The sequence below is a fragment of the Microcaecilia unicolor genome, chromosome 8 (genome assembly GCF_901765095.1).
Source record: "Microcaecilia unicolor chromosome 8, aMicUni1.1, whole genome shotgun sequence".
Taxonomy (NCBI): Eukaryota; Metazoa; Chordata; class Amphibia; order Gymnophiona; family Siphonopidae; genus Microcaecilia; species Microcaecilia unicolor.
The window spans coordinates 128,289,534-128,312,369 of NC_044038.1; positions in this window are offsets into that span (position 1 = coordinate 128,289,534).

The following is a 22,836-nucleotide window of genomic DNA, read 5'->3' on the forward strand; positions in this document are numbered from 1 at the left end:
ACACCAATAGCCCACATGCTCTGCCCATGTGTACACCCCCTTGCAATTAACGTGCAATGACACCGTGTCTTAGTTTTAGTCCTGGACATTTTTCATTCATGATGGAACAAAACAAAAATGTCCAGGTCTTAGGGATGCCCAAATCTCACCCTTAACATGCCCCTAACACACCCCCTTGAGATTTGGATGCACTGTAGGCAAACGTAGGAAAGCATCTGGAAAATGGGTTTAGAAAATACTGATTTGGACATTTTTTGGGGGAGCAAAACATCCAAATGCTGCTTTATGCCATTTTTTAGATGTTTTTCTCTTTTGAAAATGAGCCACATATGTACCTAACTGCTACTTTTTTGGTGCCTCTGACATGCAAGTGCCGTCTACCTCTAGGTGCCATTTTATAGAATTGCCCTCCTTAGAAAACTAACACCCCACCTAAGCGCTGTTCTGCAAATATGCACTTAACATGTTGTGATAAAGCCTGGGTTTAGCGCTCCTCAGACCACCAGGCTGCCGCCAATACTCCCAGCTCAGTAATCTCTATAACTCCAAGTCAAGGCCTCAAACGGATCCAGTCCAGGTGTTTCTTTTTTTATTTGAACCCAAAATATTTCCTTAGTTTCAGGCAAAAACACAAGAAATGTAAACCAAAAAGGTACTGTCTGATAAACAAAAGGTTAACAGCCCCCATGGCTCCAAACATTTCAGGGAAAGCCTTCTTAAACGATACCTTCATGGGGTCTCCCACCAGTCCCTCCATTTCAATCTGGGTCTCTCCCCACTTTTTCCTTCAGGCTAGGTTTAACCCCATTCCTTGCTTCCCACCTGCCTTTAGGGAATGCTTGACTCTGGTCCAGCATGAACTTCAGAGTTCTCACTGGCCCTGGTTGGGTAGCCCACTTGCTATCTCCCACCTGGCCAGCTCTTAAGGAGTTCGCTCCTCCCTTCCTTCTCTCTCTCCTCAGTTTGTCTGCCAAACCCTTCTCCTCCCCCCAGGAGATGACCTCACCAGCCCTCTTACTTTCTATGGGTATAGGGCTGGACTACAATTCCCAGAAGACCTAGCCCAATGGGCTCTAGCTACTATGGAGTCCAGGAAGTCTATTCACCCCTCCCCCACTAATCACAGACAAACAACTTTCTCCTATCACAAGAGCACTCCTTTGCTGCTGTCCTTTACAATGTATTTCTCCGAGGATCACCTGACATGCCTGAAGATCAGACTCTCTCCCCTCCAGTGGGAAACACGAAGGCTAAGGTTTGCACTCTGCCCTGGGCAACAGACACACAATTCCAGAGCTTCCCACTTTTTGTCATTCTTTCCAGGTAAGAGCTGTTTCCTTATGGTTCCCCTCCTGTTTAGTGCTGAGGCTTCCCTTACAGATTCTGAGGGATTCATGGGGCCATAACAACCCTGTTCCAGTAAGGTAGCACCACTCCAGGTTTAGAGCTGGTGCTCCCAATGCCTGTAGTAAGGTTTTTTCCCCACTCTCTTGACAAGCCTGGGCTACTGCCTTGTCACAATATATAAGGCATACAGATTGTGCTTGGCAGTAATTTCTGGGTCTCTGCTTAAGTAAGGCATATGAACTTCTGATTTAGAAGGTTCTGACAGTTTCCAGAAAGGGTTAGTGCTGCTCCTTCTGGGTCATACATTTGATATACTGCCTTTCTGTGACATAACCAACGTGGTTTACATATTATATGCAGGTACTTTCTCTATTCCTAGTAGGCTCACAATCTAAGCTTTGTGTACCTGGGGCGATGGAAGGTAAAGTGACTTGCCCAGAGTCACAAGGGGCTGCAGTGGGAATCAACTTAAGTTCCTCAAGTTCTCAGCCCACTGTACTAGCCATTAGGCTACTCCTTCAGAAGACCTAAGATCCTTCTGCCTAGTAACAGCAATAGGAGGAGACAGCTTTGAAGGGAAACTGAGGAGGTAAATACCCAGCTGTTTGGTTCAGATCCCCTGCCAGAGCACCTCCATTGAAGGGGTCCAGGATTTAGTACAGCCCCTGGCCATTCCCGTAAACTGAATGCAGGGGACTAAAGTAAGTTTTAATCGCCAAGATGCAGCATCTTTTAATCTACCAAAGGAAGTTCTATGATTAGCACAGACTTGGATTCTGATGAGCCAGAAGTGGGAACTAGCTACGGGGGGGGGGGGGGGGGGGAGAAAGAGAGATTGAGATTCTGATCGGGCTGTTAGATTGAGAGCTCAACTAGGGACAGCGAAAGTACCTTCAGAGAATAGGAATATATGGGTGTCTCTGGCATCAGCACGCCTACAGGACGGCCTAGTAAACGGCCCAAAAAAGTCCAAGAAAAAAAAGGAAAACCAAATATTTCCAAAAACAAGCAGGAATGAGCCAAAAGGATGCAAGTAACCACAATAAGTCTGTTCCAGGATAAAATAAGTAAAAGATTTATTTACAAATACAAAATTTCAAAAGGAGTTCACCTGCTATGGATGCATAAATGCAACTTGTAGTACATGTGCTATATGAACAACACAACCTGTGTTTGCAGGTGCACAGTCTCAATCCTACAATGCATGTTAGTTCAATCTATTATTAACTCAGACTATTATAATGTCATATTTCTAGATTGTTGTAAATACTTGTTACAGAAACTGCAAATGATACAAAATACTGCCTTTTGTTTGATTTTTTGCTTTAAATAAATTCAATCAAATATATCCTTTTTATATTTAATTACATTGGCTTTCAATAGAGGCAAGAATTATTTTTCAATCTTTGTGCACAAGTCTGGATGCTCTTTATAGGTAAAGTTAAGTAAGCAGGATGACTGATCTTATCCTGAAGTAGGAAATCAATTTCTGCTTTCGCTAAACAAAACGGTATGTCCTACTTTAGGTTGCTGTCTTCAGTATGGCATTTATTGTATCAGATATTATTTGAAAGGTTGACCCTAGCAATAGTACCACAAGACTACTGTTTGGGGTCAGTGCTACCATTTTCACTGTAGGAGTATTTACCTGGGATCTCACCTTTGCTGGTCTTGGCCTATACAAGCCTGAACCATTCTTATAACAATATGGATTCTACAGCCTGTGACCTGAATACATCTGTAACTATCAGAATCCAGCTTTCTTGCAAAGGAAAATTACTGCTGAGCCTTGCAAGATTACTTCATCCAAGGACATATTCTTTGTTGCAAACTAGCCCAGTTATCTCCTGGGAAGAATGGAGGAGAGAGAGACACGGCTCCATGAGTATGGCCTCAGACAGGGAGGTTGCATGCCATTGAACAAAGGCTCGCTTCTTGACCATGAAGCTGGCTGGACATTATGTCACCATCTGTGATTGGTCCACAGGCATCATCTGACCCTTGGATACCAAAGGTTGGGACTGAAGAAGTTCAGTAGGAGGGAGAACACCAGAAGAGAGAAACGCCGGAGGATTTGCAGATGAACAGAACGCTCGAAAGAGCAAAAGACTGTTTTTCCTAAACAACAGTGAACTGCATACCTTGTAACAAACTCAAGGTTAGCTCAGCTAACACAAGGCCCTACTGAAGACAGTGTAATCTACATTCAGATATACAAATCTTGGACCTATTCCTGGACTGGGAGGCTCACTGAGGTTTCCAGCTCGAGACTCTAAGGAAATCCGCTTCTCTACCATTGGGAGTCTGTGACAGGTGGCAAGGTGAGATAACAAGATATATTACCTATGGTCACGGGGATAATTAGTCCTTAGTTTTTGTCTGAGACAGATAGGTTTATGTCAGGACTTCTGGTCTGTGTATTCAGCTGCTAACTGTGTTTTGCATAAGATGTGGTGTAACGTCTAATGGTAATCATTAGGATATCAGTTGTGATTGGTTGTATAATCATTCATTTAGTTAGACCATTATGATATTCATATTGTATTATCTATATCTGGTGAGAATCTATTTTTATAGCAAGTTATTTTGTACATTGTTTGGCATTTTGCTTTACTACTATTTATATATATATATATTTTTTTTTTTCTTTACCTAACAAATAATATATTCCACCTGTGGTTTTGGTCCTTTCTCCAACAGCTAGCTTGTCACTGGGATAAAGAGGTAAGCCCCTAGACACGAATCCAGAATGATTGTGATTTTGTAATGTTCTGTTACCTAAGTACCTCTTGTATATAAGCTACTCTACAGCACCCAGAGCTACAAGGGGTGGGAGTGGAGGGACCACTCCTGCCCCAGTCCATTATGTTATCATAGAGGACTGGAAGTAGTTGAGGGTCCTAGGAGATGGGAAGGGTCTGGTTGGGCTACTTGGGAGGAGCTTTTGGATGGAAGGAAGTGTTTGGTAGAGGATCCTGGAGGCATTTCAAGTGGGCATCAGAAAGTGATGACCATAGGAGTGGGGAGAATGGTAAGTGATGTTTCTGGGGTGGCAGAATTTGTAAGTGATGAGGAGTGGAGTGGAGGAGTAGTCCAATGGTTAGTGTACTGGTCTGAGAACCCAATGAACCAGGTTCAATTCCCACTGCAGCTACTTGTGACTCTGGGTAAGTTATTTAACACTCTATTGCCCCAGGTACAAAAGAAAGAAAGAAAGAAAGAAAGAAAGAAAGAAAGAAAAGAATATCAAACACATTGTGAGCCCACTAGGGACAGAAAAAAATAAATTGCCTACAAAACTGCTTTGATTTGTAAAACAATAAGGTAGTATGTCAAATTCTTTCCCTTTCCCTGATGAGAACCTGGGGAGCATGGTTTGATTATCACTGTGGTTCCTTATGACCCTGGACAAGTCACTTAACCCTCCATTGCCCAAGGTACAAAAACTTAGACCCAGATGATCAAAAGCAAATGCAGGCGCTAGACGCCATTAGCACCGGACTAGTGCCTACATCCCAGGATCAAATCCGGTGAGCACATGTTACACTCCCTCTTCCTTCCAGCTCCACCTCCAAAATGGTGGCACCCACCCTTAGCACAACTCTTCATTTATAGTCAGTTATTCTAATTAGGATAACAAGGGAGGAGTCCTCTTACAGAGTTTTAATTACATTTCATTACTTTCTAAAAAGAAAACAACAAATCACACAATATACCATATAAGCTATATTAGACTAATATCTTTGGTGCTGTAGCAAGTTTTAAATTATTTAAAAGCTACAAAATACTAAGATGGAGACAGCAGAGTCCAGTAAGAGGGGGTGCTATCCAGTCTTTTACATTGAGTGTCACATGTATGATTATCTCCTAGTTGGTGAGAGGTTACATGTGTATGCCCGATGCAAAGAACTCCTAGCTCTCAGAGAATGGGTCTGTTCTCTTGAGGCTAGAGTAGCAGACTTGGAGGATCTGAGGGAGACAGAGAGGAACATAGATGAGACCTACAGGGACATTGTAGAGAAGTCCCACCTCCAGTCTGGCAGCCTATGTACTACCTTGGAGGAAGAAGGTCTCCTAGAAGGAGAGCATCACCCTGGTGAAGTAGGAAGTATTCCAGGACCTACCCACCAGGGGATGCACTATCCTCTCGCACCGAGGATATGTCTCCAAGAACTTCTGCCCATGCGGGAAGGGTTAGGACAGCTGTTGTAGTTGGTGATTCGATCATTAGGCATGAAGATAGCTGGGTGGCTGGTGGACATGAGGATCACCTGGTCACTTACCTGTGTGGTGTGAAGGTGGCGAACCTCACACGTCACCTAGACAGGGTCTTAGATAGTGCTGAGGAGGAGCCGGCTGTCTTGGTACATGTGGGTACCAATGACATAGGAGAATGTAGGATGGAGGTTATGTAAGCCAGATCCTCCAGGGTAGTATTTTCAGATATGCTCCCCATTCCACATGCAGGACCCAAAGGCAGGCAGAGCTCTGAAGTGTCAATGCATGGTTCAGAAGATGGTGCAGGGATGAGGGATTTTGTTAGGAACTGGGCAACATTCTGGGAAAGGGGGAGACTGTTCCGAAAGTATGGGCTCCACCTTAATCGGGATGAAAAAGGAGAGCAGCTTTTTAAAATAGAATGGGGGTGGGGAGGGGAAGCTGACAGTCACCCAGGAGTGCATGGCTTGGTGTGGAGTATCCTTGAAGGATTCTATTGAAATAGGATATTTAAGGAGTCCCAGTAGAAAGGTTTCAACAATGCTTAAAGTAAGACAGGTATGCTTAATGAGAGAGAAGGATAAAGGATGCATATTATCTCTGTCAACTTCTAAGCAGCTTGTAGATCCAAGGAGAAAACACAATTTGAAGTGCCAATATACAAATGCTACAAACCTAAAAAATAAGATAGGAGAGTTAAAGTATATAGCACTAAATGATGAGGTAGATAATAATAGGCATCTCAGAGACATGGTAGAATTTAGTACAATCAATGGGACACTGTATTTAACAGGGTACAAGTTGCCTATGATAGGATCGAATTGGGGGTGGGGGTGGGGGGTTGTGCTACATGTTAGAGAGAATTGAGTCCAATAAAATAAACACATTCTACTTGAAACAGATAGCAGCATGGAATCATTATGGATAGAAATTTCATGTGTGAAGAGGAGTGTTCTTATAGGGCTTTATTACCATCCACTGGGACAGAACTAACAGATGAAGAAATGTTTACAGAAATTAGGAAAACTGGCAAATTGGGCAACACTATAATGGGTGATTTCAGTTACCTCAATATTGACTGTATAAATGTTACATCAGGATGCCAGGGAGATAAAATTTCTAGATGTAATAAACGACTGATTCTTGGGCAACTGGTCCAGGAACCAACAAGAGGGGGAGCCATTTTGGATTTAGTCCTTGGTGGTCTGCAGGGAATAGTGTGAGAGGTGGCAGTGTTGAGTCCTCTGGGAAACAGTGATCATAACATGATCAAGTTTGAGCTACTATCAGGGCTAACCCACAAAGGAAATCTACTGTAGTTGTATTTAATGTTCGAAAAGGTGACTATAATAAAACGAGGAAAGTGGTTAAAAAGAAGCTAAAAGGATCAGCTGCAAAGGGTAGGACACTAAATCAGGTGTGGACACTATTCAACAATACCATCTTGGAAGCCCAGACCAGATGCATTCCATGTATTTTCAAAGGTAGAAAGAAAAGAAAACAACTGCCAGCATGGTTAAAAGGTGAAGTGAAAGAGGCTATTACAGCCAAAAGAATGTCCTTCAAAGAATGGAGAAAGGACCCAAATGAAGAAAATAAGCAATGTAAGCACTGGCAAGACAGATGGAAAACATTAATAAAGAAGGCTACAAAAGAATATGAAGAGAAACTTGCTGTTGTCGCGTTCTTGAGGGCCTTGGCATGCTGTCAGGTCCTCAAGGCAGCACTGGGAATTGTGAGCCCTTGGGCCCCTGCCGCGGAGCGGCAGAGGCAGGCAAGACCGTCTTGGAACTGGACGTCCGGAAGGACCGGACCATAACTCTGGACTGGAAGTAGGCAACTGAACCGGCAGAACAGGAACCGCTTCACCTGTACTTAGCCACCTTTCCGCTAGAGTTGAGCTGTAGCGTGCGGGCGGCCAACAGGACTTGTAGGGCAAGGCCGGAACTGAAGATCCAGAGGACCCACCTTGGGTCTAGGAAACACGAGGGAACAATACTAGACTGCACTAAGCGCTGCACGCAGCCGCTAAGCCAGACACACCAGACAGACTAGACAGACAGAAGCTTATCAGGAGCAGGGACTAGGGCAGACATGCAAGCAAGGAAGAAGGGGAGACAGGGAATACCCCCAGGGCAAACCCACTAGCTAGGTCGAGGCAGGTAACAGGATAAATCCCCCAGAAGATACACGCTAGCTAGACAGATAGAGGAATCAGGATACATAAGCAGGGATCCGGATAAGCACACAGGATATACAAGCAAGGTACAAGGTAGACACACGGGACAGAAGGTAGCTAGGCAGAGCGGAAAACCGAACAACACTAGCTAGCCAAAACCAGGACGAACAAGCAGGGACCTGGATGTGCACACAGGATATACAAGGTTCAGGATGTGCACACAGAATATACAAGCAGGGCGTAGGACAGGCTGCAAACACAGATGGGGAAACCCAGACTGAGCTGCAGAGGCTACCTCCACAGCGAAGGCAGAAGGACTAGCAGCCAGGATGTGCACACAGGATATACAAGGTTCAGGATGTGCACACAGAATATACAGCAGGGAGTAGGGCCGGCTGCAAACACAGACGGGGAAACCAGGGCTAAACAGCAGGCTCTAAACACAGACTAAAGACAGACGGATAGCAGCCAGGATGTGCACACAGGATATACAAGGTTCAGGATGTGCACACAGAATATACAGCAGGGAGTAGGGCCGGCTGCAAACACAGACGGGGAAACCAGGGCTAAACAGCAGGCTCTAAACACAGACTAAAGACAGACGGATAGCAGCCAGGATGTGCACACAGGATATACAAGCAAGGAGTAGGGCAGGCTGCAAACACAGACTAAAGGCAGAAAGCTAGTAGCCCACGCAGAAGGGCAAACAGCCCACAGGTACTGGGAACTGAAGGGCACTAGCCCACACAGAAGGGCAAGCAGCCCACAGGTACTAAATAGAAGGGCAAGCCCCCACAGAAGGGCAAGAAGCCCACAGGTACTAAACAGAAGGGCAAGCCCACACAGAAGGGTAAGAAGCCCACAGGTACTAAGCAGAAGGGCAAGCCCACACAGAAGGGCAAGAAGCCCACAGGTACCAGACAGAAGGGCAAGCCCACACAGAAGGGCAAGAAGCCCACACAGAAGACAGGCTTAGAAACAGCGCAGCAACACACTAACTAACCTGTCGGCCTCTGGGCATGACACCAGACAATGACACCATGCGAAGGCCCTGACTGCAAGCACAGGCCTTCCTTATAAAGGAACTCACTGATGAGTCACCACCAGCAGGACAAAAGCAGGAAGTTCCTTGCCTCCAAACAGAGGCTTGACACACAGAGGAAGTGAGCCCACAGGAAGGACAAGCAGGAGCCATCTTGGATACTGGCATAGAGGAGGTGGCAGCCATCTTGGAAGAGGCATAGCCCACACAGGTGAGGTCCAGTAAGGCAATCAGCACACAGAGCCAGAGAGAAACTAAGACAGAGACAGACACAGAGACAAGCAGAAGCCAGCACAGCCACTGACTCCCAGAAACAGGGTAAGTATGAGGCTGGTGACAGCTGTACAGGCTAAAACTCACAGTAACAACTTTTTCAGGTATATCAGAAGCAGAAAGCCTGCGAGGGAATCTGTGGGACTGTTAAATCACAAAGGATCAATTCAGTGGCGTTCCTACGGGGGCTGACACCCGGGGCGGATTGCCGATGTGCCCCGCCCCCCGGGTGCAGCACCCCCCCTCGGAACAGCGCGATGCCCCCCCCCCCCCGGCGAAAGAACCCCCCCCAGGTGCATGAAAATGAAGAGCCAATAGGCGCGTGGCACCCCCCCAGCGGCGTGCACCCGGGGCGGACCACCCCTACCGCCCCCCCTTGGTACGCCACTGGATCTATTAACACCTCTCCGGTATCATGTAAGCCACATTGAGCCTGCAAATAGGTGGGAAAATGTGGTGTACAAATGTAACAAATAAATAAAAAGGGCACTCAGGGAGGACAAGGCCATAGCAGAGAGACTGAATGAATTCTTTGCTTCAGTTTTTAAGGAAGAAGATGTAAGGGATCTGCTTGTATAGGAAATGGTTTTGAAGGGTGATAATGTGGAGGAACTGAAAGAAATCTCTAAGAAGTACTGAGCTAAGTCGACAAATTTAAAGAGTAGTAAATCACCTGGACCGGATGGCATACATCCAAGGGTACTCAAAGAACTCAAGCATGAAATTGCTGATCTAGTGTTAGTAATATGTAACCTGTCATTAAAATCATCCATAGTACCTGAAGATTAGAGGGTGGCCAATATGACACCAATTATTAAAAAGGTTCCAGGGGTGATCTGAGAAATTACAGACCAGTAAGCCTGATACCAGTGTCAGGCAAAATAATGGAAACTATGATAAAGAATAAAATTATGGAACATATAGACAAACATGGCTTAATGGGACAGAGTCAGCATAGGTTCAGGCAAGGGAAAGCTTGCCTCACTGATTTGCTTCATTTCTTTGACGGTGTAAATAAACATGTGGATTAAAGGTAAGCTGGTTGATGTAGTGTATCTAGATTTCCAGAAAGCTTTTGACAAAGTTCCTCATGAGAGACTCCTTAGAACTAAAGAGTCATAGGATAGGAGGCAATGTTCTGTTGTTGCAGATGACACAAAACTATTCAAGGTTGTTAAAACTAGTGCGGACTGTGAAATAATGCAGGAAGACCATAGGAAATTGGATGACTGGGTATCTAAATGGTAGATGAAATTTAATGTGGACAAATGCACATTGGAAAGAATAATCCAAATCATAGGTATTATTAGGAAAGGAATGGAAAACAAAAATGAGGACGTTATAATGCCTTTGTATCGCTCCGTCACACCTCAAATATTGTGTTCAGTTCTGGTCGCCGCATCTCAAAAAAGATATAGTGGTTAGAAAAGGTGCAGAGAAGGGCGATGAAAATGATAAAGGGGATGGGATGACTTCCCTATGAGGAAAGGCTAAAGTGGCTAGGGCTCTTCAGCTTGGAGAAAAGGCGGCTGAGGGGAGATATGATAGAGGTCTATAAAATAATGAGTGGAGTTGAACGGGTCAACGTGAAGCGTCTGTTTACGCTTTCCAAAAATTCTAGAACTAGGGGGCATACTATGAAGCTACAAAGAAGTAATTTTAAAATGAATCAGAGAACATGCTTCTTCACTCAACGAGTAACTAAACTCTGGAATTCGTTGCCAGACAATGTGGTAAAGGCGGTTAGCTTAGCAGACTTTAAAAAAGGTTTGGACGGCTTCCTAAAGTAAAAGTCCATAGACCATTATTAAATTGGAATTGGGGAAAATCCACTATTTCTGGGATAAGCAGTATAAAATGTTTTGTACTATTTTGGGATCTTGCCAGGTACTTGTGACCTGGATTGGCCACTGTTGGAAACAGGATGCTGGGCTTGATGGACCTTTGGTCTTTCCCAGCATGGCAATACTTATGTACTTATGATGCTAGTGTCCACATTGGGGGTCAGCACCCAAGAAAAATATCTAGATGTCAATGTAGATAATACGCTGAAATCATCTGTTCAATGTGCAGCGGCGGCAGCCAAAAATGAAACAGAATGCTAGGAATTATTAGGAAAGGGATGGTGAATAAGACTGAAAATAAAGTAAAATCAACCTCAACTATCTCATCTCCCTGGTCTCCAAACTGCGGTGTACCTCAAGGATCCCCTTTATCCCTGATACTATTCAATCTTATGATGATACCCCTAGCCAAAGCTCTATTCTCAACCTTTTCATTTACGCTGATGATGTCACCATTTTCATTCCCTTCAAATCTAATCTAACAGAAATCTCCGACAAAATATCCTTGGCCATGAACATCTTAACCTCTTGGGCCAACACCTTTATGAAGAAAATGAACAAAGAGAAAACGCAATGCCTAATCCTTTCATCGCAACATTACTCTGCGCTCCTCCCAACTAATCTTAACACCTCCGGTATCACAATCCCTATATCTGACAACCTGAAAATCCTTGGAGTGACATTAGACAACCATCTCTCTTTCGAAAGTCACGCAAAATTCACTACAAAGAAAATGTTCAACATGATGTGGATACTGAAACGCATAAAACCATATCTTCCCTTGAAAACATTCCGGAACTTGGTGCAATCCACTGTACTTACCCATGCCGACTACTGTAATAGTATTTTCTTAGGCTGCAAGGCCCATATCCTGAAGAAACTTCAGACTGCGCAAAATACAGCAGCAAGACTCATTTTTGGCAAATCACGATTTGAATGTGCTACACTTCTTCGTGAAAAGCTTCACTGGCTCCCTATCAGAGAACGAATCAACTTCAAGGTCCACACATTAATCCACAAGATTATCCACGGTGAATCTCCGAGTTATATGCTCAATCTGATTGACCTTCCCACCAGAAACATGTCTGAAACTTCATGAACTTACCTCAACCTACATTACCTCAATTGCAAAGGACTCAAATACAAAACCTATTATGGATCCAACTTCTCCTTCTTAGGCAGCCAACTCTGGAATGCCCTCCCCAGACCCATCCGATCAATTAGCGACTATCTACCCTTCTGGAAATCACTAAAAACCCATCTGTTCAAGCAAGCCCCTACCCAAATGAACCAATCTAATCCTAGGATCCCTTCTACCCAATACATATCCAGAAAACAGCAACAATGACTCAGACTATATCTCCCACCTAATTTCCCTATACTTTTCCGTGTCCCATTCCCCTCCCGCCCCCTGTACCCCTCCTCCAATGCTCATCTACCTCTTGCTCATACCTTTCCTACTCCCCTCACCCTTCCCCATCTTTACCTACCTATCATTAACCTATATTTTCTCTATCAATACTCTGTAATCCATATTATTATGTAAGCCGCATTGAACCTGCTTTAAGTGGGAAAGCGCGTGGTACAAATGTAATAATAAATACATAAATAAATAAAATACTATAATGCCTTTGTATTGCTCCATGGTGCGACCTCACCTTGAGTGCTGCATTGAGTTCTGGTTGCTGTATCTCAAAAAAAATATAGTGGAATTAGAAAAGGCTTAAAAAAGCGGGAACAAAATGATAAAGGGGATGGAACTCCTTTCACATGAGGAAATACTAAAGAGGTTAGGGCTCTTCAGCTTGGAAAAGAGACGGCTGAAAGGATATATGATTGAAGTCTATAAAATCCAGAGCAGTGTAGAACAAGTAGAAGTAAATTGATTTTTTTACTCATTCCAAAAGTGCAAAGACTAGGGGACACTCAAGGAAGTTACATGGAAATACTTTTAAAACAAATAGGAAAAATATTTTTTCACTCAATGAAGAGTTAAGCTCTGGAACTCTTTGCCAGAGGATGTAGTAACAGCAGTTATCTGGATTTAAAAAAGGTTTGGACAAGTTCCTGGAGGAAAGGTCCATAGTCCGCTATTGAGACAAATGTGGGGAAGCAACTGCTTACCCTGGGATCCCTGGGATTGGTAGCATGGAGTGTTATCACGATTTGGGTTTCTGCCAGGCACTTGTGGCCTGGCTTGGCCACTGCTGGAAACGGGATACTGGGCTAGATGAACCATTGGTCTGACTCAATATGGCTACTCTTATGTTCTTATGGAAGCACTGGGATTCTCTGCTACAGGTGTATAGTGTGTGCCACTGCAACAACTGTGGTCTGTGCTAAACCTGACAAGTCTATACGGCAGAGTGGTTGTAAAGTGTAAAAAAAAAAAGGCAGGGGGATAAAAGAATATATTTGATTTGGGCAATTGCATTAACCTGCACTGTATAAGATTTAAGGACATGTGCTCAGAACATAAGGGCCATATATTAACTAATAATGTTTATTTACAATAAAGGAAATGCAATAATGTTAGAGGGCAGTTTTTAGGGATTTTACACAAGGGAAATGTGCCACAAGATAAATGTTATTAGAAAGTTTGAATTATTAATTAAGCTGGATTAATAGTATCTCACTTGGATGAAGGCTGCTGGTTGGAGTGGTGAAGAAGTCTTTTTGTTGCAGAGCTGCTGCTGGAGCCTGGAAAAGTTCTTATCTTGGATGTGTGTGAAGTCCAGCAAGGCCCAGGGGTTCAATGAAGGTCCAGAGAGGAGAGGAAGAAGCATGGCAAACTGAGAATGTTCCAGGGATGTATAATTTCTTGTTGGACCAATAGGCTGAGGTCAGATGGGGTCTATTGATCCAATGAAAATTCAGGGATAGCTGAAAATTAATTCTATCTAGTTTTCAGATGGAGCATGGTGGATGGGTTACGTGTTTAAATGAAATCATAAGGATTCCTGGCTGGCCAACTGCTGTGATATACATCCAGAATCATAGGAGCCAACTTTTCAAAATGATTGGGGGTGCTGAATTTTTTTTTTTTTTTTTTTTTTACAGGTGTTGCATTCCCCTGCCCCCTCCCCTCCTCCCTCCCCTGTCCCTCCCTCCTCCCCTTCCGAGTTCCAGGCCTCTCTCCCTGCCTCTGAGTTCCAGGCCCCCCCTCTCACCCTCCCAGTTCCAGACCTCGCCGCCCACCCTCCCTCCCAGTTCCAGGCCCCCTCCCCTTCCCTCCCCTCCCCTCCGAGTTCCAGGGTGGCCCCCCATCTCCCTCCCTCCTTCCGAATTTAAACATAGTAACATACATAGTAGACGACGGCAGAAAAAGACCTGCACGGTCCATCCAGTCTGCCCAAAAAGATAAACTCATAATGTAACAGGGGGTTTAGGTTTAGCGAAAAAATACATTTGATACTTACCTAGGGACTGTTAGGGGTTGCAGAGGGCAGCACAACGTTTTTCTGTCTCCTGGGGGTGTTTGCGCTTGCCCCCGGGAGTGAAGAGATGTTCGGGCCCAGGAAGGGGCTGGGAAGAGTGAGGGGAGCGCTGCCGGAGGCTCCCGATGGAGTTCGGCCTCGTTTTTGGGCCGGCGGCAGTGGCAGCAAGCCAGCGCTGCTTGGGGCCAGGCAGCACCATGATTTTTGGCTTCCGGGGACGAGTGAGTTCCCGGGGCCGAAGAGGGGGAGTGGCGCCGTCGTTCCGGGGCGCTGGTTGGTTGGGGCCGTTTTGTGGGGCCGTCGCGGAGGCGGGGGCGTCGAGGGAGCATCCCGGGCGGTTCGAGGCTTCGGGGTGTGTTTTGGGAGTCGGGAAGATGGCCGGCGATTTGCAGACGTCGGCACGAGAGTGCATGAGGCGGCGCGCCTCATGCACACATCGCGAACGCGCGTTTTCGCGTTTAGGCCGAAGCCGGGGCCTAAATTTTGGGCCCGGCTTCGGAGCTTTTTTATTTTTGCCTCCGTTTTTGCGGGAAGACAGCGAGGACCGGAACTGAAGGCAGGGGTCGTCTGAGGGGAAAATCCCGGTCAAGGTAAGGGGTCTTTTGACCCGAAATTTTAATGTATTTATTTTTAAAATGTGTAAATTCAGTTTTTTATTTTTAAAAAATCAGGGATTTGTTTAATTTAAATTCTGTTTTTGGTTTTGGGGTTAGGGAATTTTTTAGGATTTTTGTAGTACTTTAGTTTTTTAATTTTTGTTTTTTAAATAGGAGTTTTTGACAGGAGTGGGTTTTTTAGGGTTAGGAAAGGGTTAATTTTTTTAATTCGACAGGGTAGGTCCGGGAGGGAAGTTTGAAATTTTTGGGATAGTTTTTAATTGGATTTGCGAATTTTAGAGGGGTCTGGGATAGTTTGTTTGAAGGCGGACGTCAGAATTTGGGATTTTTAAAATTGGAAAACAGGGATGGATAGGGAATGGGGAGTTTAATTTTTGGGTGAAGTTTGGAGTGATTTGAGAAAATTTTAAGGTGATTTTAGTTAATTAGTATGATTTTCCATTAAAGTCTATGGGGTTTTATTTTTTAAAATGGAGCTGTAGCAGCGCTGGTCAACATTCCGCAGGTCAGCTCAGCCAGCTTGGAATGTTTAAAAGGGATAGTGATTGGCTGAGCTGGTCTCGGAATGGCAAGCCAGCGCTGGTCTCCCTGGAAACGGTGGTTGAGGCAGTTGGTCAGAAGGTGTTGGTCAGTCAAGGAGAGAGGTGTGTGGTGTGTGAGGGGAGAGAGTGGAAGGTGTTTGAAGGCTAAAAGTGGAGGAAATTTGAGAAATTTTGAAGGAAAACATAATTAGAGAATAGTGTATTATTGAAGGGGTTATAGTGGTTTAGTGGGGAAGTTTGGTTAAAATTTATTAAGTTTAGGAAATAGGATTAATAGTAATTGGGTTTGTAAGGGGTGCAGGGTGTGAGTTATATAAGGGGGTGTTTGGGAATATAGTAGGGGTGTAATAGTTAAGGAATTTTTGGAATTTAAAATAGTTTTTTTTAGGAGTTAAGTGTTAAATTACTGAAGTGGTTAGAAAACAATATAGAAGTATGAATGGAATGTAAAGTGATATAAAGTATTGTGAAAGAGTAGTGAAAGTGCCTAAGACCGGCCAACACTATTACACTAGTGTTAGTTAGGGAAAGAAAAAAATAGTTAAAAAAGGAGAAGACTTGAGAGATAGGGACAAACTATACTTATTTTAATTTTAATAATCAGAGAAACCACAGTGTAAAACCGTCCTAGCAGGCAGAATTTCTGCCGTTACCCAGAGCAGACAGGGTTTTCTCTCCATTTATTTTGGTTTTGAGGGGAGGTTTAGGAGGAAGACCAGCTGTGCATTTAAGAAAATCTACAAGGGCCCCGGCGCAAGAAAGATTTCACCGGCACGCTTGGAATCAAAGGAATTGATACACCGACAGCTAAGTGACTGAGATACTGGGACTGAGTATCAAGGGGAAAGTGGGGGTTACTTACCTTAAAAGGGAAAAAAAGGGGAAAGAGAGAAGAGAAAAAAATCCAAATCAAATACTTACCTGTTCCTGAAGGGGGGGGGGGGGGGGGGGAAGAAAAGGTGACATTTCCTGCAAAACATAAAGGGGAACACAAAGTATCAAATTCTGGAGAAACATCTTTTGGGAGAGTACAAAGAATTGTTAACAGGGGAAAAATTTAGTGAAAACAAAAACATTATACTTATCTGATGTCTGTTCTGGTTCTGCTGTAAGAATACCTGGAAAGAGAAAAGAAGCGAGTTTATATTTCTTTTTAAAAGAAAAGGGTTATTTATGTACATAAATTGTGGGACAATGTATAATTGTGTAAGTTGTCTTTAATTTACTTTGAAGTTGAATTTAAAATAAATACCTAGTTATTGCATTGAAAAGAACTCTGTGACTGATTGAGTTGTGTGGGACCAAAAGGGAGAATCCTAAATTTAGTTTCATTTTCCTCTTCCATTCTTAGAGAGTGGAAGACGAGGATAGTGATTCTAACACATTTCCGGTAACTTATAGTGTGCTCGCATCCAGGCCCGATTACAAACACCTGATTTTGGGGTGAGCACACAGTTACAGCTGAGGTGCCGGAAGTGCCGGTTAGAATATGTGCTACTTTTTGTGTATACCTTACCTTGATTTGTACCTGTCCTTTTCAGGGCACAGACCGTATAAGTCTGCCCAGCACTATCCCCGCCTCCCAACCACCAGCCCCACCACCCAATCTCGGCTAAGCTCCTGAGGATCCCTTCCTTCTGTTCCTTGTGATCATGGGCAAGTCACTTAACTCTCCATTGCCTCAGGTACAAACTTAGATTGTGAGCCCTCCTGGGACAGAGAAATGTCCAATGTACCTGAATGTGACTCACCTTGAGCTACTAGTAGCGGCTCTAGAAATGATAAGTAGTAGTAGTAGCTACTACTGAAAAAGGTGTGAGCAAAATCTAAATAAATAAATAAATATATATATCCCTGTCAACTGAAAAGGAAGCTCAGAAATAAAAGGACCTGGGATGAAGGTGAAAGGGGATAGACTAGGAAGTAATCTGAGGAAATGTGGAGTGGAGGAGTGGCCTAGTGGTTAGGGTGGTGGACTTTGGTCCTGGGGAACTGAGTTCAATTCCCACTTCAGGCACAGGCAGCTCCTTGTGACTCTGGGCAAGTCACTTAACCTTCCATTGCCCCATGTAAGCCGCATTGAGCCTGCCATGAGTGGGAAAGTGCGGGGTACAAATGTAACAAAAAAAATACTTTACATTGGATCTTTAAGAGAGAACAAATAGTGGATGATATGGATAAGCAGACTGGATAGGTCTAATGGACCGTCATTTTCTGTTTTTTTGATTACATACAAAATTACCTACAAAGCTAGAAAAAAAAGCACTATTAAAATATAAGTACATAGTATTTAAAACTATTGCAAAGTTATCCTCTAATCATTGCATGCAACCTTGTATTATTGCTTTATAATCTCCCACAAGGAGCTTCACCCCTTCTGAGCAGCACCTTAATTTACAGATGCTTTGGAAAAAATATATATATCACTTTACTACTGTGGACTTTTTTTTTCCTTTTCCCTTACAAGTTTTATCACTTTTCTGCATTTTAATGTGTTTTAAATCACACACTCACTCTGTTTTCATAACATCAAATGAAATCCAATATTACTTTTCAGTCCTTCGATTAGTTAGGCTACATTTTTGTTCTACAACCAAGAATAGCTCCCAAGTTGTAATAATAGCCATACAAAAGGTGCCACTGTAAAAACAGAGGATAATAATGTAAACTATGTAACTCCCCTGCAACAAAGACTTAGAAATTTGAATCAAATACATTCAACTACAAAAAGTTAATACCTTATACCTCCTAAATAAAAAAGGAAACTGAAAAACAAAGACCATAAAAACGAAACTAAAACATCTAAAGCACTAAACAAGGTGGAGATTTTTCACCAACACAACTTGGGAATCTGGCAGCCTAAAATAAATCAAGCACGAGCCCCAGCCTTTCTCTCTGCAGCACATACATTAAAACACATTTTCACACACATGTAAAAGAATTCCTACCAGACAACAATAAGCAGCAGAAGAGCTAAGTCACTCATCTTACCTCCTCCTTGGAGGAGTTACATCTCATCTGCAGCAGCCAGGGTTGCCAGGTAGAAATTTTTTTTCCAGCCCAATCCAGGCCAGAAACCAGCCCAAAACCCGCCCAAACACAAACCCCGCCCCTGACACCCCCACCCCCGCGTCACCGGCCCCGCCCCCGCCGTCACCGGCCCCGCCTCCCACGTCATCGGGCCCGCCTCCCCGTCATCAGCCCCGCCTCCCCGTCATCGGCCCCGCCTCCCACGTCATCGGGCCCGCCTCCCCGTCATCGGCCCCGCCTCCCACGTCATCGGCCCCGCCTCCCACGTCATCGGCCCCGCCCAAAACGTCACTAACCCCGCCCAAAAACGTCACTAACCCCGCCCCCCGCGGCCGAAAAAAATCAAAAAGCCGCCCAAAAAGCCGCCCGGAAGCCCAAAAAACCGCCCAAAAAACCGCAACCCGCCGCGGGCAAAAATTTCCCGCGGCGGGTCGCGGAAAACCGCCCAATTGGGCGGTAAAACCGCCCACCTGGCAACACTGGCAGCAGCCCAGGAAAAAGCATGCAGGCAGGAGACTCAAGAGCTGTTCCGTCTGCTCTTTCTCAGCTCTGGTCCCGCCCTTGCGTAAACAGGAAATGAGGGTGGGACCAGAGCTCAGAGAGACCGCCGAACAGCTCTGAGTCTCCTGCCTGCAAGCTTTTTCCTGGGCTGCTGCTGCAGATGTAACTCCGGAGGTAAGATGAGTGACTTTTAAATTTTGGAGGACTTCCGGTGGGTGACTATTGGGGGTGCTCGAGCACCCACAGCACCCACGGAGTTGGCGCCTATGTCCAGAATATATTTGACAGGATTAAAGGAGTCATTGTCTAGAGTAGATGGCCTTTCTTTTGTCAGATTAGGTGGGTCATGGTCTGGGAGTTTCGCTGTCTTTTGTCAACTCCAGTCTTTGTGATTGCTGTCAACATGCAGACCCTGCCATTTGGAGACATGGGGCCAGATGCACTAAACTTAACGAGCCATCAACGAACAAGTAGTAGACCCTGGCATGCACTAAATACTTTTTTCCGACGACGGTAGCAGCTAACGAAAACGGAATGCAGATGAGCAAATTGTGTAGAAACCCCTATTGTGATGAATGCACTAACCTTTTCCGAGTGCCTTAACGCTGGAAAACGGTGGAAAATCTAACGAGAGGTCTGTACCTCTCGTTGGGTCTGTGCAGGATTGGAAAACTTCACAAAATGTTAAAAAAAAAAAAACGGGGGGGGGGGGGGGGCAAAAAACAGCCAAGTGCTCATCATGGACGGCCATTATGGGAGTGCTCCACCCGAAAAAAAGCCCAAATGCTCATCAGAAGCGTCCTTTATGGACATTCTTCACTATATAAAAAAAAAAAAAAAATCTAACAGGCTCCGATGCTGCAGGCTCTTTTTTGGACCCCGGAATAATAAAAACATCTTTTTTGGCCATGCTTCACTCAGCTGAGAGACCTGGAAGTCTCTGAGCCAATCACAGCGCGTCTAGCTTGGCAGACTGCGTTGTGATTGGCTCAGGGACTTCCAGGTCTCAGCTGTGTGAAGCACTGCCAAAAAAGACGTTTTTATTATTAAGGGGGCCAAAAATAGACGGTTTTTTTTGGATGGGCACCCATTTTGGCCGCTTTCCCCCTTTGCAATAATAAAAACGTTTTTTGGCAGTACTTCACTCAGCTGAGACCTGGAAGTCGCTGAGCCAATCACAACGTGTTCAGCCGAGCTAAACGCGCTGTGATTGGCTCAGAGACTTCCTGGTCTCTCAGCTGAGTGAATCACTGACAAAAAAAACGTTTTTATTATTGCAAGGGGGGAAGGCGGCCAAAATGGGTGCCCATCCAAAAAAAACAGTCTATTTTTGGCCCCCTTAATAATAAAAACGTCTTTTTTGGCAGTGCTTCACTCAGCTGAGACCTGGAAGTCCCTGAGCTAATCACAACGCGTTTAGCCAAGCTAAACGCGCTGTGATTGGCTCAGAGACTTCCAGGTCTCTCAGCTGAGTGAAGCACTGCTAAAAAAGACGTTTGAGCTGCGAAGACATTGCAGGAGATGTTTCTTTTTTTTTCTTTGCAGCTCGTCCCGGCAGGCAGGGGGGAGCTAACCCTGGGGGGAGCTAACCATGCCTCTGGGACTTCTGAAAGGATTTGAAACGGATCGGGTGAGTGTGTCCTTGTTTGAAAGGCTTTGAAACGGATCAGATGAGTTTTTTTATTGTTATTTTTTGAGTGAAGGACGTCCATTAAGGACGTCCTTGGCATGCGCAGAGCAGCCAGCATAACGCTTGGTTGCTCTGTGCATGCTCGACTGGCCGAGTGTTTACCGATAGAATAGAGAATGCAAGTGAGCTACAATGAGCAGCTCATTTGCATTCCCTTTCCTTAATGCATGCCCGTTCCTTACTGATTCGCTAAGGGAATTGGTAAGGGAAGGGCTCTAATGATTTTTTAGTTCATCTTCCTCATGGTGATTGACTCCCAGTATCCACCTGACTAGCCTCTGTTACGTTGGCATTAGTGGTCTCCAGGGGAATGGGAAAGGTCAGACCAGCGTCTCTGATACTACTCTAAGAAGTCTTTGCAACTATATATGTATATATATATATATATGTGTGTGTGTGTGTGTGTTTGATTCCAACAAAATCAATAACTCTGAAAATTCCACATATCATACTACAGTTAGCATCTATGTTCTTGATGTCTGCTTTCTCTAAATGATTGCTCCCTCTAGACATCACCACTGCAGGAACATCTATGCAAGCATATAGTTTAGAAAGGGATTTAAATTGGCAGATCCTTTTCTAAAATACTTGTCTAATTGTAGATTCCTAGATCTGGACCTCAGAAATCTGGTAACTGCATCCTTTTTCAAATGGTGCTCTAAATTCTTTGCTTTGGTCTTTACTGAGGAAGATATAAGGGAGCTACCCATGACAGAGATGGTATTTAAAGGTGATAATTTGAAAGAACTGAAACAAATCTTGATGAATCTGGAAGATGTAATAGGCCAAATGCACAAAAATCACCTCAACTGGATGTGATAGGCCAGAGCAACAAATCACCTGGACTGGAAGGTTTATACCCCAGAGTACTGAAAGAAATAAAAAATGAAATGATAGCTTAACCTATCATTAAAATTATCTATAATCTCTGAAGATTGGAAGATGGCCAGCATAACATCAATTTTTTTAAAGGTTCCAGAGTGATATGGGAAACTAGCTTAGTTTATTATGCAATCTGATAATTTAGTGAGCCTGACACCAGTGCAGGGCAAAATGGTAAAAACTATTAAAAGCAACAAAACTATTGAACATAAAGATAGACATGTTTTAATGGGATACAGCCAGCATGAATTTAGCCAATCTGCTTCATCAATCTGCTACATTTTTTTGAAACTATCAATAAATGTGGATAGAGATTAGCCAGTAGAATTTTTTTAATAATAACAATTTCATATAGAACATAGAAATAAGAATTAAGACATTGGGGTCAGGACATGTCCAATTCTGGTAGAGCACAAATATGTACTAGCTATGTGCAGTAGTAAAAACATTTTATATTTGTCAATGTCTAAAATATCAGTGTTTGTAACTCAGCAACTTGCACATCTAAATGGTGGTACTCACTTGTGTAATAGGGCATTTCAGAACATAGATGTGTATGTCTGCCATTTTGGAAACTACGGTACTCATTTTCAAAGCATATAAGTACATAAGTATTGCCATACTGGGAAAGACCAAAGGTCTATCAAGCCCAGCATCCTGTTTCCAACAGTGGCCAATCCAGGTCACAAATACCTGGCAAGATCCCAAAAAAATACAAAACATTCTATACTCCTTATCCCAGACATAGTGGATTTTCCGCAGGTCTATGGACATTTCCTTTAGGAAGCCGTCCAAACCTTTTTTAAACTCCATTAAGCTAACCGCCTTTACCACATTCTCTGGCAATGAATTCCAGAGTTCAATTACACGTTGAGTGAAGAAACATTTTCTACGATTCATTTTAAATTTACTACATTGTAGCTTCATCGCATGCCCCCTAGTCCTAGTATTTTTGGAAAGCGTAAACAGACACTTCACATCTACCCGTTCAGCTCCACTCATTATTTTACAGACCTCTATCATATTTCCCCTCAGCCGTCTTTTCTCCAAGCTGAAGAGCCCTAGACGCTTCAGCCTTTCCTCATAGGGAAGTCATCCCATCCCCTTTATCATTTTCGTCGCTCTTCTCTGTACCTTTTCTAATTCCACTTTTTTGAGATGCAGTGATCAGAATTGCACTCGATATTCGAGGTGAGGTCGCACCATGGACTGATACATGGGCATTATAACGTCC